The sequence below is a fragment of the Mustela erminea genome, chromosome 12, assembly GCF_009829155.1.
Source record: "Mustela erminea isolate mMusErm1 chromosome 12, mMusErm1.Pri, whole genome shotgun sequence".
NCBI lineage: Eukaryota > Metazoa > Chordata > Mammalia > Carnivora > Mustelidae > Mustela > Mustela erminea.
In genome coordinates, this window is record NC_045625.1 from 60810175 (window position 1) to 60828349 (window position 18175).

The 18175-nt window shown below is 37.7% G+C and overlaps 1 long non-coding RNA gene across 1 annotated transcript in view; it reads right to left on the minus strand.

Annotated features, from left to right (window-relative positions):
* LOC116570804 overlaps nucleotides 1–18175 on the minus strand; it is an 86604-nt gene that overhangs the window by 21987 nt on the left and 46442 nt on the right. Inside the window, exon 2 of the long non-coding RNA XR_004277572.1 lies at nucleotides 8006–8075. This is a non-coding gene — a long non-coding RNA (uncharacterized LOC116570804). The remainder of the gene's footprint in view (nucleotides 1–8005; nucleotides 8076–18175) is intronic.

The following is an 18175-nucleotide window of genomic DNA, read 5'->3' on the forward strand; positions in this document are numbered from 1 at the left end:
AGTATGAATGGCCACAAAAACAAAATTTTGCTTACTTCTAATGGACATCTATTCAACCAAGTTATTTAGTGCCACCTCTATGATGGACACTGTCTGGTAGGCATTGATACAAGGCACAAAGTTTTGAACACTTTGTGCTACTCTCATTGAACTATCTACATGCCTCTTTTCTACATCTCTTTGTCCCTAGTTTTCAAATCTTGCTCCTTCTAGGCTCCTGACTAATCTACAAAAAACACTGATAATTTTTCCAGGAATTTATGATCCTTACTTCAGGACATTTATCTCTGTCCACCAATTTAATAACCAGATGTAGTGTTCAAAGTTCTGCCCACTGAGAGACTTTCCCCTCAGCACTGTCTTCCAGGACTATACCTGAATGTGGCTGTAGTGCAGCAACAGTCCATACCAAATTGAGGCCTGTATACTCTCTTCCTATATTAGTTGGTTATTGTGAACTCCTGAAGCCATAAGCATGAGTTAAAGAGACATCAGTACTAGGTAACATGGGGGTCTGGGCCACCTGTACACTCAGCTGTGTCTGCTGGACATTCTCGGGCCTGATCCTGAGTATATAATTTCCATTATACAATGGTTTGCTGTTGTGTTTTCCTGACATTATTACCTAATAGTTCTGACAATATCCAACTCATCATGAGAAGCTCCAATTACATAATCATTAAATGTCCTCCATAAGGCTGAGAAGCATGCCAGGAACTGCATCTCAAACAATGAATACTTTTCTACTGCAGATGGCATGGCTTAGCTCCAGGGTTCTGTGCTGTGACTCTCCTATTGTGACTTGCCAGAGACCTTGTCAGAGATACCTCTAATAATTTGGGATCTGTTGAGTCATATGGTCCAATCAGCTACACTTGTACTAAAAACTGATACTACTATAGAGACCCCTTTTTCTTTGCACCCTATTCAAAACTGGCAACCTCATGAATTGCATGACAAATGCATTGGAACATTTCAAAATCTGGTCTGTGCTGTCTTCAAAATCTGCCTACCAAGTTCATGCCTAGATCTTAGAGGTAGGTGGTACACTTGATTTGGGTAGAGTTTATCTCCCATCCAACTGTGTGCATGTGTCTTACCAAACCATCCAGAATACCCTCTACTTCCTGTTCCCCAAGTCCAATTAACATGATACTACAAAACTAAAACAAATAAGATACCACAATATTAAAACTTCAGCAATAATATGCCCCAAATTTTAATATAAATTCCCATTGCCAAGTTTTAAAAAGTAATTAAAGTCCAAAAATCAAATTTCCATGGAAGTTAAAACCTCAAATAATTAAGCTTGAAGTTATATTACTTTTCCCTTATGAGGTAAAGGTCCTTGAAAACTATACTAGTTGTAATTCATTCTCCCCTATTTCCTTTTCTTTCTTTCTTTCTTTTTTTTTAAAGATTTTATTTATTTATTTACTAGAGAGAGAGAGCTAGAGAGAGAGAGAGGAGACAGAGAGAGAATGAGTACAACTGCAGGGGTGAGGGGAGGGACGGGAGCGGAACAGAAGGAGAAGAAGGCTCCCCACTGAGCAAGGAACCTGCTGGGGGACTCAATTCCAGGGCCTTGGGATCATGACCGAGCCAAAGGCAGACTGTAAACCAACTGAACCACCGAGGTGTCCCTCTATTTCCTCTACTGATCAGTTGAGTTGCATGGGAGTTCTCAATGCCTGGGTAGAGTTAAGAGCCCCTTAATACTGACAGCATGGTGACTCTCACTGAAATAGATGTAGTTTCTTCAGGACCTCCAACTTTATATTAATTCAATGCTAAGTCTTTATTGGACCTGAATTCTCAAAGTAGGCCATGCACTGGCTTTATACCCACCATGTTTAGAAAAAAAGCCAGCCCCCTCCAGGAATTTATCCAAGGTCATCTAACTAGCTAGTCAAGAGCAGCACCAAGATGAAAATCTTTTGCAGGCTGCCCTTATGCACTTCTACCCACCATGCTCTCCTTACCGGTTTTAGTCTTGCCAAGATGCTGACAAATATATGCCAGGTGTCTGAAATATGTGATCTATGAACTTAAATTCATTTGGACATTAAATTCATCAAGAGATTAATTTTGACACTATACATTTGGCACGATATATTCAACCATATCTTGAAAAATACATTGTCTTTTCCCTTAGGGGATATAACAGTTTTCTCTGAAAAACTGCAACTACTGTCACCAGATGTTATTTGTTTGTTTTTATTTTTTTATTCTTTAAAGATTTTATTTACTTATTTGACAGACTGAGATCACAAATAGGCAGAGAGGCAGGCAGAGAGAGAGGGGGAAGTAGTCTCCATGCTGAGCAGAGAGCCCAATGTGGAGCTTGATCCCAGGACCCTGAGATCATGACCTGAGCTGAAGGCAGAGATTTAACCCAGGCACCCACCAGATGTTACTTGAAGAAGGTTTCTTTTCTATCTGGTATATTCAAAGTCTCCTAATTTCCTTTTTCCCTTTGAAGCTTCATATTCTGGCATTCCAGCAATGGACTGAATAGAGGTTCTATCTAATAACACAGAATCTGTGCTCTCTTATGAGTAGTCATTTTCAGTTTTATACCACAGTATTGCTTTTTCTTTTTCTGACTCTTAAAAAAAAAAGAATTCCTAAGGCCTAAGAAACAAACTCCCAGCTAATGTGTTTCCCTTATTTGTAATTGATTAACATAGAGTCAACCTGGGACAAAATGGTGGTTGATGACTCTTGAGACTGCATACAAACCACTCCAACCCAACTGTAGCATTCTCACATCAACCTCCTCAGCCCTGACTTCAGAATGGAACTGTGGGCAGTGATATGCTGTCTATCTAAACATAAGGCACTGGTAGATTAAAGGCAGCTTCTTTGGTATTCTAAAATACATACAGAACTCAGCTGGCTTTTCTTTACAAACAGCAGATACTGTTTTGCTTCCAGTGCCTAAAAAGTCTGTATTTGAAAAGACACTTCTCACTATATTCTTGAATTGGTTTCAGTTATACCTGAATGACTCATATTCATGCTGCAGCCTGTGTAGGGAAGTGTTTTCAGCAGGCTTAGGTAGCTGTTTAGAGGGGAAAGTGAAATGTGTCCTTCCTACAATAAGATTTCTACTAGAAAGCCTGGGCTACACATGCTCAGTTTCACTTTCTAAAATCACTGGTCTTATAAGTCACCCCTTCTCCACATTATCATGTGAGAAGTCAGTGAAGGAGGCAGGAGGAGAGTCCAGAAGGGATACAAAGAATGGAGGTTCCTCCATATGGAAGGCAAGTCTATGATTAGGAACTACACATTTTCTCCTAAAAATGACTAGGAAGATTCCTGGAAAGAATAGTGGAAAATACAGTTTTGCTATTGCTTAAAGATTTAAAGTCCATGACATGAAAAAGAGTCCCTATGCTCAGGAGAAAATAAGAAGAAACACATGGATTAGGTTAGCATCTACAGGAAGTAATAACATATCTTATCTCTAAATCACACACACACAGACACTCCACACCCAAAAGCTGTTATAAATTCAACCAGAACTTAAAGTAGTCAAGGGAAGGAAAATAAATAAGAAGACAACAATTGGGTTTCCCTTATTTCTTCAAAATAGGCAAGTCATAGAAACCAGAACTGATGAAGAATAGCTTCAGCCAGTGAATTATAAGATGATAGTCAAGATCAAACATATTTCACCAACATCTGGGAATTACCAAATCCCCTATCCTCACATTGTCCTTTTTATCACATGGTAAAGGGAAGGTATTTATTCCTGCTGTATCTACTTCACAAGGCTGAGTGAAACTCAAAATGAAATAAGGAAGAGCTCTGTAAACTGTCGAATGAGCCACATGTGTTCATTAACATTACTCTTTCCCATGCAAAGCATAAGGCTGGTTTCTTCATTAGTTGCACGGTAGTTGGGTGACTGCAGGGTTTCAGGCTGTGCTTTCCCATTTGCCTAACCTAGCAAAAATTTCCATTTCACTTCTAAGTACAAAGACTTTGGCCACCATGATTCCCTGAAGTGGATCCTAAAACAGATTTTCCCAATGCTCTGTTTCTTGTCCCTTTCCTTGAAATAGATTGAAGTCTGGACGATCCATTTGTGTGGTTTCTTGGCAAAGTACTGGCTCTACTTTCTGAATCTCATAAGGTCCACTGCAACCTTCCATTTTTTTCCCTTTTGAGTATAAACGCATTAAAAATGACCAAAGGTAAAAAAAAAAAAAAAAATGACCAAAGGTAATCACGACTTATCCAGACATGGTAGACACTCCATATTAATTATTTCATCTAATCCTCACAACATTTCTCAGGAGGCAAAATCTCTGTTTTGAAAAAGAGAAAACTGTGGAAAGTTATCAATAATTTGTAAGTTGTGCATGAGTGCTTATGCACAAACACACACACACACACACACACACACAAGGTATATAGTGGATCTGTAGAGACTTAATGAAGAGTCACTGGTACTTCTCTTGTGATCTTAATCCCAGGTAGAGTCTCATTAACCCATGTGCTAATTCCATATGGCCATATAACCTGCTTCCATACTTGGACTAAGTAATGATATCTCATGGAATCCTTAGACTGAATCCACATTATAAGAATTATCTTCCTTGTGTTATGCAGGGGAAATGCTATTTTAAAAGTTGGCTGCTATTTGAGCCAGATGCTCTCAGAGGACAGCAGAATTTCCCTTGAAGAAAAAAATGTTCTTTTCATGGGGAACCTGTGTTTATTAAATGTATAGCTATAGTCTAGTCTGGGTGAAGAATGAGAAAAAAAAATCAACTCCTCTTGTTCTTTTTTGTCTTTGCTTACAAATTTTCATTGAAGGAGAAAATCTTGGTCACTGGAGATTATTTCATAATTCTTTAATTTTACATACAAAGAAACTAGGACCTAGAGATATTAGGTTGACTTTCCCAAGGTTAAACAGCTAGTGAATGACAGAGATCCTTTCACTACACCAAAATCTCTCCCATTCAACAACCTTCACAGTGTTCTGCAATAGGTGTTCAGGGGAAACAATATGGAAAACACATTCCCTAAATATCAGGGTCTCATATATGGATAAATCAATAACTTACATAGTATAATTAAAAGTATGGTAAGATAAATGCCATCTCACACAAAAAAAGGTAAATACTATTGTGGGTATTAAAAGAGCTCAGTTTGGTTAGATGTTCCATGGACAAAGATGCATTTAAGACTAGATTAGATAGTTTTTTTTAATGTTATTCTTAATTGCAAACAACAAAAAAGTCCTATTCAATCTGGTTTAAGTATGTAGAAAATTTTTTGTTCATCAACAAAATTCCAGAGGTAAAGAAGACTTCTCAGTTGGTTGGCTCAGTGGCTCAACAGTGTCAACTATTACATTAAAATAATATTTCTATTCCACTGCCCTCACTACCACCTGCTTTCTAAGTGCATTGCCCATAAGATGATAACAACTGGAGCTTCCTTGTTCACAGTGGGAAATAAGTACCTCTATTCCAATGATAGGTGAGAATTACTTCTTTTCTTCCTTATTATACCAAAGTGGGTCACATCATACCCACTCTGGTCACTTTGGTCCATGAACCAATCACCATTCATCCATTCCATCCTTCCTATATAATATATAATGTTCTGTCGTTATACAATAAGGTGAATGGGATGCTAGGGTGTCAAAAACACCACCTTTTTAATAGGCTTTCACAAGAAAAGCTAGGAGATGAGACAATCTTAATAGAGAGAAGAGCAAGAATAAAAGCATAAAGAAAGGAGAACTCAAAGTGTGAGCATCTGAGTCGCCTTTAGCCTGGAATATACACAAGGAGATATACAAAGCAGGGAGAGAAAAAGTTGTAATGATGGATTTGGTTGACATTATTAAAAGGACTTGAGCATCAAGGTAAGATAACTAGTGTTAGTCAATGGGGATTTTTGAAAGTTGTGGCGTTTTTTAACAAGAAAGAGACAATCAGAAAATTACTTTAGAAATCATTTTTAGAACAGTTTGGAGTGAAAAAAGATCATTTAGATGACTAATATATTATGCAAGATTAAATGCACTAAAGCCCTAAGTTTAATTGAGTAATTATAGGTAGGGGAAGAAAAATAATAATATAAACATTGAAGAGGTAGAGTCTAAGGGACTTTCTGAGTGATTGGATGCAAGTAGGAAATAAAGGCAAACTTGAAAATAACTCAGAATCTCAGACATAAGTGGGAGTTTATCAGAATATATTGAGGAGAGAGATTAATCAGTTTTAAAATTCTAAGGCATTATATGGAGACTTCTAGCACATAGTCAGAATTCAGGTCTGAGAGTGGTAGAGAGGTGAAAATTGAATCAATGGGAGCTTGCCATAGAGAGAGGGAGAGACCAGTGGAGATAACAAACGGGCCCAACACACAACCTCAGGTGACTTCTGCATCCTATGGCTAAGCATGGACTAGGAGTTAGCTGAAGTGACTGAGAGGACAGAGCAGCAGAAGAACAACAGGACCTATTGCAAACATTCCCAGATGAGGCTGTAAGGTAAAGTATATTATGCTGCGCAAAGTTTAAGTAGAATGAAGACGGAGAAAGGCCTGCTCCATGAGGTGATCTGAGTATCTAGTGACATTTCAGAGAATTTTTAGCAAAAATAAAATCATAGAATGAAAGGGTAACTTAATTGGGTGGTTAGAAAGATTTAATGCTACTTTCTATGAGTTCTGTTATAACATAACATTCTGATCTGTGCCTTTACTTGCATATTTCACCCTCATCTCTGAATGTTTCAAGAACTTTGGCCATGTTCTCTCTACCTTTGGGCTCCCAATATGCAACTCAATATGCAATATGCAACTCTTGTAAATCCTAGGCTTACAAGGGAATGTGAAGCAAAGGGAATAAATATTTGATTAAATGGAACAGACAAAAGAAGTGGGCTAATTTACAGAAAAATTGGAAATGCAAGTGAGTGTAAAAATAGCATATAGGTGGAGGTGTTAACCTTGGCAAGAAGGAGGCCCACTCAGAAAATAGACAGAAACATTTGAAAATAGGAAAGGAGGTTTGAGAGGTTCCTCTGGGCAACCTCAGTTCTCTAAGTGTGGAAAATAAGTGAGAAGTAGGACAGGAAGGAAGGCAAGGGGAGTGAAGCAGTTCTGTCCAGAAAATGTCAGAATTCAAGTCAGAGCTAGCCACTGGTCTTCTTCCATCATTGGCTAGACATATGGTACATTCCTCTTTTAATCTTTTTTTTTTCTATTTTTTATAGTCTTTCTGCTTTCTACAGAGTTGCTTCCCCATCCTTTTCAGTGTTTCTAACATTGAAGCCTTAACCCTCTGTATGATGGTATTTGGAGATGGAATCTTTGGAAGGTAATTAGTGTTAAATAAGGTCATAAGGTCGATACCCCAATTCAATGGCATTCATGTCCTTATAAAAGGTGGAGGAGACACCAGAAAGACCCCCATCCCACTCTCTCTTCACACACAAAAAGAGGAAAGGTCATGTGAAGATACACCAAGAAGGTGACCATCCACAAACCCAAAAGAAAGATCTTACAAAAAACTGAATCTTCCAGTACATTGATCATGGGCATCTAGCCTCCAGAATTATGAGAAAATAAACTGCTATTGCTTAAGTCACCCAGTCTGTGGTAATCTATTATGTCAGCCCAAGCTGACAATTATAATCACCAAGTAACAGGATTTCTTTGCCAGTTCTGGAAAATGCCCAGGATCAGGAGTGTTTAGAACTGGGTTCTATCCCTGGGCCCAGACTAATTCAGAAACATTGGACCCATATCTTGACCTTTCTGAGCTTTAGGTACAGCATCCAGAGAATTAGGACACTGAATTAAATTATCTCAAAGACTTCTTTCTAACTCTTCTGGTTATGATTCCAAGAAGCAGTTTCAGTTTAGAAGGTTCATAAATATTGTCAAGTCCCCAAATGGAGACCATATCATCTCCATTAGTAAAGACAGATATTCAGTCAACTGACCTAAAGGACTTTTAAATACTCACCTAGTGCAAAGATTCTGATAGTTTATAAAGTTGGTGGCAGCAACTGAGAAGGTGTAGTTAAGACAAAAACCTGGAAGGAAAAACGTGTTATTCAGAGAAAACACCATCAATTTTTAAAAAGTGAATTGCAGCCTTCTTGTCCTCTTTCCTTTGCAAACTATGATTAGGCTGCACTTTGCTTGAGTTTACAGTAATGATACCTTACACTCAGCCCTGTGCATTCTGAAGAGTGTGCTTGAAAGTACTTTACCAGCTTGTAGAACACAGTCCTTTCCTAGCAGGGTGTACTGTCTGGCCTCCTCTGCTTTGCCCTTCCTCCATGGTTAGTTAATCAGCAGGAATGCTTTTTAGGGCAAGTAGGCTAGGAAGAGAACTCTAAGAAGCACATTTCCACTGACAAAAAAGTAACCATGGTCCTAGGAAAATAAAGAAGAGCATTCCCATTGACTGAAGGCTTAAGGTGTGCCACATGTAATACTTGATATTTTCACCTGGTTTGACTCATTATAACTTAATTCCTCATAAATTACTACTAAAATACTCTATAAGACAGACTAATCTACTGCTCTGTATCTCCCTTTACTAGGATTTTATTTTATATGCATTTGGTTCCATTAACCAGTCTTTCCCTCTCTCAGTGTAAATGAGTCAAGTGAAACCACCATTTTGCAAGGAGTGTACAAGCTCATAATGAGCAAAATGGTAGCACTTTACAATCTGGAGTCAGGGCAGACACTATTGCAGAGGGACTTCTCTCTCTACTAGAGATGAGGAGCAAGGAGGCATGGGAGAAACGTTGGCTTTGAAGGCAGATGGAGTTTCCAGGATAGACAATGTACTAAATACAGATTTCAATGACTGCAAAGTTGTGCAAAGAGTTAATACTGATCTATTTATTTCTGGATTTTCCCAAAGTTTACATACAATCACTCTTTTGGGGCACTTCTCTTTTCACAGACGTTCCACGTTACACAGAATTGTGTATGAATCACATCGGTAAATAGTTAAGTATAAAAATGCTTCGTAGATTTCTATGTAACTTCCAAGTCTTCAAAGCATTTTTAAGTGCTTTCAAATGTATATATGATAAAGTTCATTGTTCCATTTTATAGATGAGGTAAATGATGTATAAAAATGTTCAATGATTTGGTCTAAATCACTAATCTATAAAACACTGATAGATAATTCTCAGAAAGAACACAATTTAATAAAAAATTTCAACCCAATAATATTTTAAAAATTTTTATTTAGGCTTAAAAAGAAAAATAGGAAAGAAATCATAACCATATAGCTAAAGGAATTTTCACAGAATAAAGACTCTCAAAAAGCCACCTCAATGATTAAGAAACAGAACATTACCAGCACTTCCAAAGTTCCCTTCATTCCCCTTCTAATCAGCACTTGTAGGAATCAATGCTAAGGAAATATTCAGAAAGAAAGATAGTGACTTACAGATGGATATGTTTATTACAAAGTTATTTATTATAGTGAATAATTAGAATAATTCTAAATACTCACCTCTTGGAGAACGGTTAAATTAATCATGGTAGAGTTATAGACCAGAATAATATTCACATTTGGCCTCCCATTCAAATACAAAAAGTGAAAAGAGCTTAGTTCTTACTCTAACAAGAAATAAACAGATAAACTACAAAATCATAGTTTTGAAAAATGTATTAAAGAACTTAAAATATTTAAAAAGAAACTAAAATGCACTAAATGTTAGAAAGCAATGGCCTTTTCTACAAGAATAGAGAGAGGCCTACAGCTGCATTCATCCTTGCAGAGATGCAGGAAGAATAGGAAGCTATCTTACATGAGGGTGAGGAGACACAAGCTGTATTTTTAACAAGCTTAATGGCTGCATGTGAGCTACCATGAAAAATTAAAGTCCTGATGAAGTACCAGCCACAGAGTAAGGCCATACCCAGCTGCCAACTCTTTTACCAGCCTTCTCAAAACCAAAGATTTACTATGCTGATAGCTGGAGTGAGGGAGATAGAGCTAAGTTAAATCCTACATGAGGCACATGGGACATTTCTTAGGTCCAAGTTGGTGGCTTACTGAAGGCTATAAATAGGCAGGAGAGCTAACAGAAGTATTTCAAGATGCTTCAAGAGGCAATCCAAGCCTTTGCTAGTACCCTCAATCCCCCTAAAGCTAGGAACAGGTAAAGAAAGAGAGAGAGCTCTCCAGAATTCAAAAAGCCAGGAATGGGACTAAAGAACAAAGGGAATCCTCCAATGATGCAAAAATCTGCTTTAGGTAGGTAAAATAGAGATATTAATCACAGTTCAGAAATCTGGTACTGTTTCCAAAGCAGAGGAAAGTCACTAGAATCTTATTAATACTCAGGTCTCAGGATCTGACAATAAGTTTTTAAATGTCTTCAAAACATTTGAAGCCAATGAGAAACTGAATTTAACTAAAGTTGCCACAAGTCCCAGGCCTAGATAGGTAAAACTGGACAATTACACAGTGGATTTATTCAACTTCCCATCCTAGAAAACTGACAAAAAAAGGAGGTACCTTTGGGAGGGGCAGTAAATATTATTTAATTCAGTCTCTACTATTCTTTTTCTTATAATATCCATCATATAATCAAATATTATAAGACATATAAACAAAGGATAAATTTGACTCGTGGTTAAGAGAGGAAATAGTCATTAGAAGCAGTTTCCCAAATAATAAAGATTTGGAATTACCAGGAAATAATATATTTTTTTAAAGACTGATACATCTTTTTTTTTTTAAAGATTTTATTTATTAATTTGACAGAGAGAGATCACAAGTAGGCAGAGAGACAGGCAGAGAGAGAGAGAGGAGGAAGCAGGCTCCCTTGCTGAGCAGAGAGCCCGATGCGGGACTCAATCCCAGGACCCTGAGATCATGACCTGAGCCAAAGGCAGTGGCTTAACCCACTGAGCCACCCAGGCAATTTTTAAATAGTTATGTTATATATTTAAAAGAATATGTGGGGAAATGTGAAAAAAATGAATTAAAAGATAAGAATTTCAGAAGATGCATGGAGATTATATTTGAAAAATGGAAACACCAAAAATAAGAAAACACAAGAAAAGAAAGGAAGAACTTATTCTAAGAGCTAAATACCAGAATTGTTGTACTTGACTACAAGTAAATAAAAATTATCCAAACTGAAATACAAAACAAAGTATGAACTGAGCATCTGAGTTCTATTGTACAACCACCTAACATAAGGGTTATTGCATACACACATAAGAGATGACACAGGATGGGGTGCCTGGGTGGCTCAGTGGGTTAAAGCCTCTGCCTTCGGCTCAGGTCATGATCCCAGGGTCCTGGAATGGAGCCCCGCATCGGGCTCTCTGCTCAGCAGGGAGCCTGCTTCCACCTCTCTCTCTCTCTTCTGCCTCTCAGCCTACTTGTGATCTCTGTCTGTCAAATAAATAAATAAAATCTTTAAAAAAAAAAAAAAAAAGAGATGACACAGGATCTACACAGGATATAAGCACAAACTAACTTCATGATTCCAAAACTCCTCATCACATTTAGGACATATAAAAGGGAATGGAAGCTTTAAATAGAAAACTATGGGAGAAAAAGTTATTTGGGGTAAGTTATTTTCTTTTGGAGAGAGAAATTCTACATGGTTTACATTTTCTTCTTGTGAGAGAGGTGGATATAAAGAAATGTTGCAAAAAAAAAAAGAAAAGAAAAGAAAAGAAAAAAGAAATGTTGCATCCTAACCTTGTAAGAGAGTCCTCACAAAAGTTATTCAGAAATAGTTTGTAAAGATAAAGGTTGGTCAGTTCTACTTCCAACTACTCTCACCCTCAACCCCCAAACAATGCAGAGGTAGAAAGGTGCCTGCCCCCTATCTCAAGGACATGGGCTTTGTAGCTTGGGAAAATGGTGAAAATATTCCTAACAGGTGATATTTTACTGCCTGGAAAATCCATAGGGACAGCAATGGGTTGCCTTGTTGTTTTGTTGGAGGTAAAGAGAAGGGATTAGGTATCTTGTACTTCTAGGGCAAAGGACACAGGCATGTTTCCACAAAAGATACAAAGAGCCTTGTTTGATATAATTGCTATAACAACTTTAAGTCATTGTTAACTTAGACTATTCACTATGGAGTTGCCTTCCTTTAAAGCAGGTGAACTCTGTGCCTAATTGTTGGTATGGTGAATATCCAGAAGAATTGGCTATCATTTCCAATAAGCTCTTTTGGGCTGTGGCAAACAAACTGAGCTGCCCATAATTTAGGACATTTACCAGACAAAATCAATAGACATAGAAGAGAGTAACAACACCTTCAACCTTTTTTTTTTTTTTTTTTCCCAACATATACTGGAGCCCTGCTACCTACAAAACACAGCACTAAGTATTTGGGGATTACATGGACACAGATATTGTTCTTTAAAAACAAAACAATACATTACCAAATGTAATTAGCACCATAAGATAAATACCAATTTCTCTGGTTATTTAGGAAAGGAAGACACAACTAAGCTGAGCCTAGTTTGGAAGTATGGTGGTGGCAGTGGGAGGATGGATGTAGCAAGTGGGAAAAGTAGAAAAAATCAAGAAGGCTTCGTGAAAAAACTGGCATTTGACCCAAATTAGAAAGCTGATACATTAGCAAGAACGCAGTGGCAAGGAGGAAGATTGTCCTAACAGAAAACAGAATGAAACAATATGGTATCTTAGAAATGGAGTAAGTTTGGGGCACCTGGGTGGCTCAGTGGGTTAAAGCCTCTGCCTTCAACTCAGGTCATGATCCCTGAATTAAGCTCTCTGCTCAGCAGGGAGCCTGTTTCCTCTTCCCTCTCTGCCTGCTTCTCTGCCTATTTGTGATCTTTGTCTGTCAAATAAATAAATAAAATCTTAAAAAAAAAAGTAAGAAAGAAATGGAGTAAGCTGTGGTATCAGACATATCAAACTTAAAATCCCTACACCACTACTTTATACTGTGTGATCCTGGCAATTTATCTCACTCCTCTTGCTCTCAATTTTATGATATGTAACATGGGAATACTAGCCCTATAATCATCTGAATATTTGTGTTGCCCCCCAAATTCATATATTGAAATCCTAAGGCTTAATGTGATGGTATTCAGGGGTGGGGCCTTTGGGTTGATTAGATTATGAGTAGGATTAATGCTTCACAAAAGAGGCTCTGGAGAGGTCTCTTCCAACCTTCTGCCATATGGAGGCACAGTGAGAAGTCTATACCCTGAAGGGCCCTCATTCGACTGTGCTGGCACCCTGATCTTAGACTTTCAGCCTCCAGAACTGTAAGAAATTCTGCTGTTCATAAGCTACCCAGACTGTGATGTTTTGTTATAGTAGCCTGAATGGAATAAGGCAAGCCCTAGTCTTTAAGCATGGTATATAAGCACCCAGTAACAATTGTTCTGGCTGCTATTAATTTTTAATAAAGTCATGGATGTGGGGAAATTCAGAGGTGTATAAGAGGGATTGTAAATCATGAAAACAATAGAGGGGAAAAGGAAATGAAAAAAAAAATAAAAGAATAGTATCCAGATCATGGAGCACTGGATTTGGAGCCTTATTTGGTAGGCAATGGAGAGACTTATAGGGCTTTCAGAGGGTTCTGAGATGTACTTCAGGAGATATAATCTATAATGTTTTATGTTATTGTACAACATATTTTACCTGCTTCTTGTGTAGATGTAGAAGCTACCTCACATTCTTACAAATCCAGGACAGATAATACAAACCAGTGACACAGGCTCAGTGATGCCCATGCAACTCAAGAAGGCAACCAAAGAGGGAGTGGCCCCTATCTAGCTTCAAGGTCATTGATTCCATGTGAAAGCATGAGGATATGTGGCCAGATTGTTCTGGCTTTTCGTGGAAAATGTAAAGCTTTATGTGACATCTCCCATTTTTTGTATGTTAGATGTTTTTAAACAACACTAATTGATCAAACATATTGATGGGAGTAAACTGTTTGAGATCTCTGACCTGGAGTCTCCCATATCTTAAAAGGATCTTTTATTTACCTTTTCACAATCAAGTTTCAGAAAATGTCTATCTTTGTTGTTTTGGCTGTTGTTTTCCCCAAACAATAACGATATCTGCTCTCAAATGTGAATGCAAACCTCTAGAGAAGCAGAAATCTTGCTGAAACCTTCAGAATTCCAGCTTTTTCCTGCTTTTGGACATTATTAAAAAAAAAATTGGGCTTCAGGCTCAATGAGAGAACTCTGTTATAAATTTCAACATATCTTCTCTGATAGTTTTGGGGCCTGAAACAGCATTTGGCAGTTGGAATATAAAGTTGTTTATTATTTTACTATGTAAGATTATTTTGAGGTTTTTAGGAAAGGTTAATCTTCAAATGACTTCCAAAATTCTCCATGATGTCAGAGTATAGTCATGTTTTATCAAGGTTTTGTCACCTTCATGCCCAAGATGTAATAAGAATAGAGCTAGCATTCATTGAGTGTCAAACAAACGAACAAAAATAGTGAAATAATAAAGATCAGAATAAAAAAAATCAAGAATCAAAAAACAACATAAAAGATTAAAAACCAACTGTTGATTCTTTGAAAAGATAAAAGCCATTAGCTAGACTAATTAAGAGAGAAAGAAAGCACCAAATAAGTAAAATTATACAGTGGTGAACTGAACATAATAAAAAAAAGAAAGAAAGGAGACGTTACAACCTATAATGAAGGATTATAAGAGACTACTATAAACAACTATACTCAAAATCTAGAAGAAATGGCTAATTCCTAGAAACATAACCAACCAAGAGTGAATCAGGAAGAAATACAAAATATAAAAAGACTAAGTAAGGAAAATGAATCAGTAACCAAAAACCTATCTCATCCCCCACCAAAAAGAGTCCAGGACCAGATGGTTTCACTGGTGAATTCTACCAAACATTTATAAAGAATTAATTAATGCCAATCCTTCTCAAGCTCTTCCCAAAAATTAAAGAGCAGGGAATACTACTAAACTCATTTTATGAGGCCAACATCACCCTTATACCATGGCCAGATAAGGGTATTACAAGAAAAGGAAAACCACAGGCCAATATCCATGATTAATATAGATTGATAAGGAGGAGTAAAGTAGCAGGCTGAGAGGACATCAGGTAGAAGGAGATCAGCTAGATAGCTTATCAAACCATTGTGAACACCTACAAATCCAACAGGAGATCGAAGAGAAGAAGAGCAACAATTCTAGAAACAAAACTGACCACTTTCTGAAAGGTAGGACCCTCAGAGAAGTGAATCCAAAGCAACAGGAAGATAGACCACAGGGGGGAGGGGACGGCTCCCAGCAAGCAGTGGAAAAAGGGAGCACAAAATCAGGACTTTTAAAAGTCTGCTCCACTGAGGGACATTGTTCCAGAGGCTAAACCAGGGTGAAGCCCACATGGGGACAGTGTGGCCTCAGGTCCCACGGGGTCACAGAAGGATCGGGGTGTCTGAGTGTTGCAGAGCTTGCAGGTATTAGAGAGGGGAAGCTAGCTAGAGACAGAGCTGAGGAGTGAGCTCTCAACTCGGGGTTACCTTGAACTGTAATCTGTGGCACAGACCCCTGCTCTGTGAGTGGGGTCCCCACAAGATTCGGGGAGACCCCCCACAGAAGAGCTCAGGGATCTCTGGGGTTCAGAGACTCCAGGCAGAGCGGTGTGCCAGAGACAGAGACAGTTGGTCACAGGCTGGGTGAGCTCAACCAGAGAGACGAGAGTGACTGAGCCACTTTCTCCAAGCAGGACCAGACGCCGGAGAGTCAGGAGTGATTGAGCGCTTTTCTCTAAAGGCCCACTAAGGACTGGGGCCCCAGCTCTTGGCTCCTTCAGGCTGGAGATTGGGAGGCTGCCATTTTCATTTCCGTCTTCCAGAACTCTACGGAAAGCGTTCAGGGAACAAAAGCTCCAGAAAGCAAACCCAAGCGGATTACTAAGCCTGGCCCCTGGTAAGGGCAGTGCAATTCTGCCTCAGGCAAAGACACCTGAGAATCACTACAACAGGCCCCTCCCCCAGAAGATCAACAAGAAACCAGCCAAGACCAAGTTCACTTACCAAGGAGAACATCAGAATTCCAGAGAAGGAGAAAGCAAAGCATGGAATTCAAGGCTTTCCTCTCCATGATTCTTTAGTCTTGTAAAGTTAATTAATTTTTTTAATTTTATTTTTTTCTTCTGCTAATTTTTTTTAACTTTTACCCTTTCCTCTTTTAACATTTTTTAATTAGTTTATCTTAACAATACCTTTCATTTAAAAAAATAATCTTTTTTGAACCTTCATTATTAGAGTCATATTTTATCCTTCATTGTATCTGACTTCATTTTTTATATACACATAGGGTTTTTTCTTCTAAAAAATTTAGGGTACCACTTCTTCTAATAGATCAAAATATACCCTAAATCTCACACTGGGCTTGCTCTGGTCTCCAGCCCAAGCAAATTATCTCCACCTTCTTTTTCTTTATTCTCCTAACCAACTTACCTTATCAATTCCTTTTTTAGAAATTTAAAAAAAAATTTATCTTTATAGTAATATTCCATCCCTTCATTGTGTTTACCCTTATATATGTTTTTCATTCTTTAAAATTTTGGGAAATAGTTTCTTCTAAAAGACCAAAATATTCCCCAAATTAAGTGGGTGACCTAGTTCTAGTCACCAGTCATATATATATATATATATATATATATATATATATATATATATTATTCTGTGTATGTTTTATTTGTTTTCTTTTTTATTTTTTTTTCTCTGAAGTTCTTTTTACCGCCTTTCTTCTCCCCCGCTCCCCCATGATTAGGGGTCTCTTCTGATTTGGTTAAAGCACATTTTCCTGAGGTCTTTGCCACCTTTTTAGTATTTTATTTGCTCCTTCATATATTCTTGTCTGGAAAAAATGACAAGATGGAAAAATTCACCACAAAAAAAAAGAAAGAAAAGAACAAAAGGCAGTACTGAAGGCTAGGGACCTAATTAATTTGGACATGGGTAATATGTCAGATCTAGAATTCAGAATGATGATTTTAAAGGCTTTAGCTGGGCTCAAAAAGGAATGGAAGATAATAGAGAAACCCTCTCCAGGGAAATTAAAGCCCTTTTTGGAGAAAAAAGAAATAAAATCTAACCAAGTTGAAATTTAAAAAAGCTATTAATGAGGTGCAATCAAAAATGGAGGCTCTTACTGCTAGGATAAATGAGGCAGAAGAAAGAATTAGTGATATAGAAGACCAAATGACAGAGAATAAAGAAGATGAGTAAAAGAGAGACAAACAACTACTGGACCATGAGGGGAGAATTTGAGACATAAGATGAAACAACATTAGAATAATTGGGATTCCAGAAGAAGAAGAAAGAGAGAGGGGAGCAGAAGGTATATTGGAGAGAATTATTGGAGAGAATTTCCCTAATATGGCAAAGGAACAAGCCTCAAAATTCAGGAGGTGCAGAGAACCCTCCTAAAATCAATAAGAATAGGTCCATACCCCATCAGCTAATAGTAAAATTTACAAGTCTTAGCGACAAAGAGAAAATCCTGAAAGCAGCCCGGGAAAAGAAGTCTGTAACATACAATGGTAAAAATATTAGATTGGCAGTGGACTTATCCACAGAGACCTGGCAGGCCAGAAAGAACTGGCATGATATATTCAGAGCACTAAATGAGAAAAACAGGCAGCCAAGATACTATATCCAGCTAGGGCTATCATTGAAAATAGAAGGAGAGATAAAAAGCTTCCAGGACAAACAAAAACTGAAAGAATTTGCAAACACCAAACCAACTCTACAGAAACTATTGAAAGGGGTACTCTAATCAAAGAGACACCCTAAAAGTAATAGACCAGAAAGGAACAGAGACAATATACAGTAACCGTCACCTTACAGGCAAATCAATGGCACTAAATTCATATCTCTCAATAGTTACCCTGAATGTAAATGAGCTCAATGCCCCCCAATCAAAAGACACAATGCCCCAATCAAATGAGCTCAATGCCCCAATCAAAAAAAAAAAAAAAGGGGGGGATTCTGATAATCCATTATCAGAATGGATTAAAAAAAAATCAATATGCTACCTATAAGAAACTCATTTTAGACCCAAAGTCACCTCCAAATTTAAAGTAAGGTGGTGGAATACAATTTACCATGCTAATGGACATCAGAAGAAAGCTGGGATGGCAATCCTTAT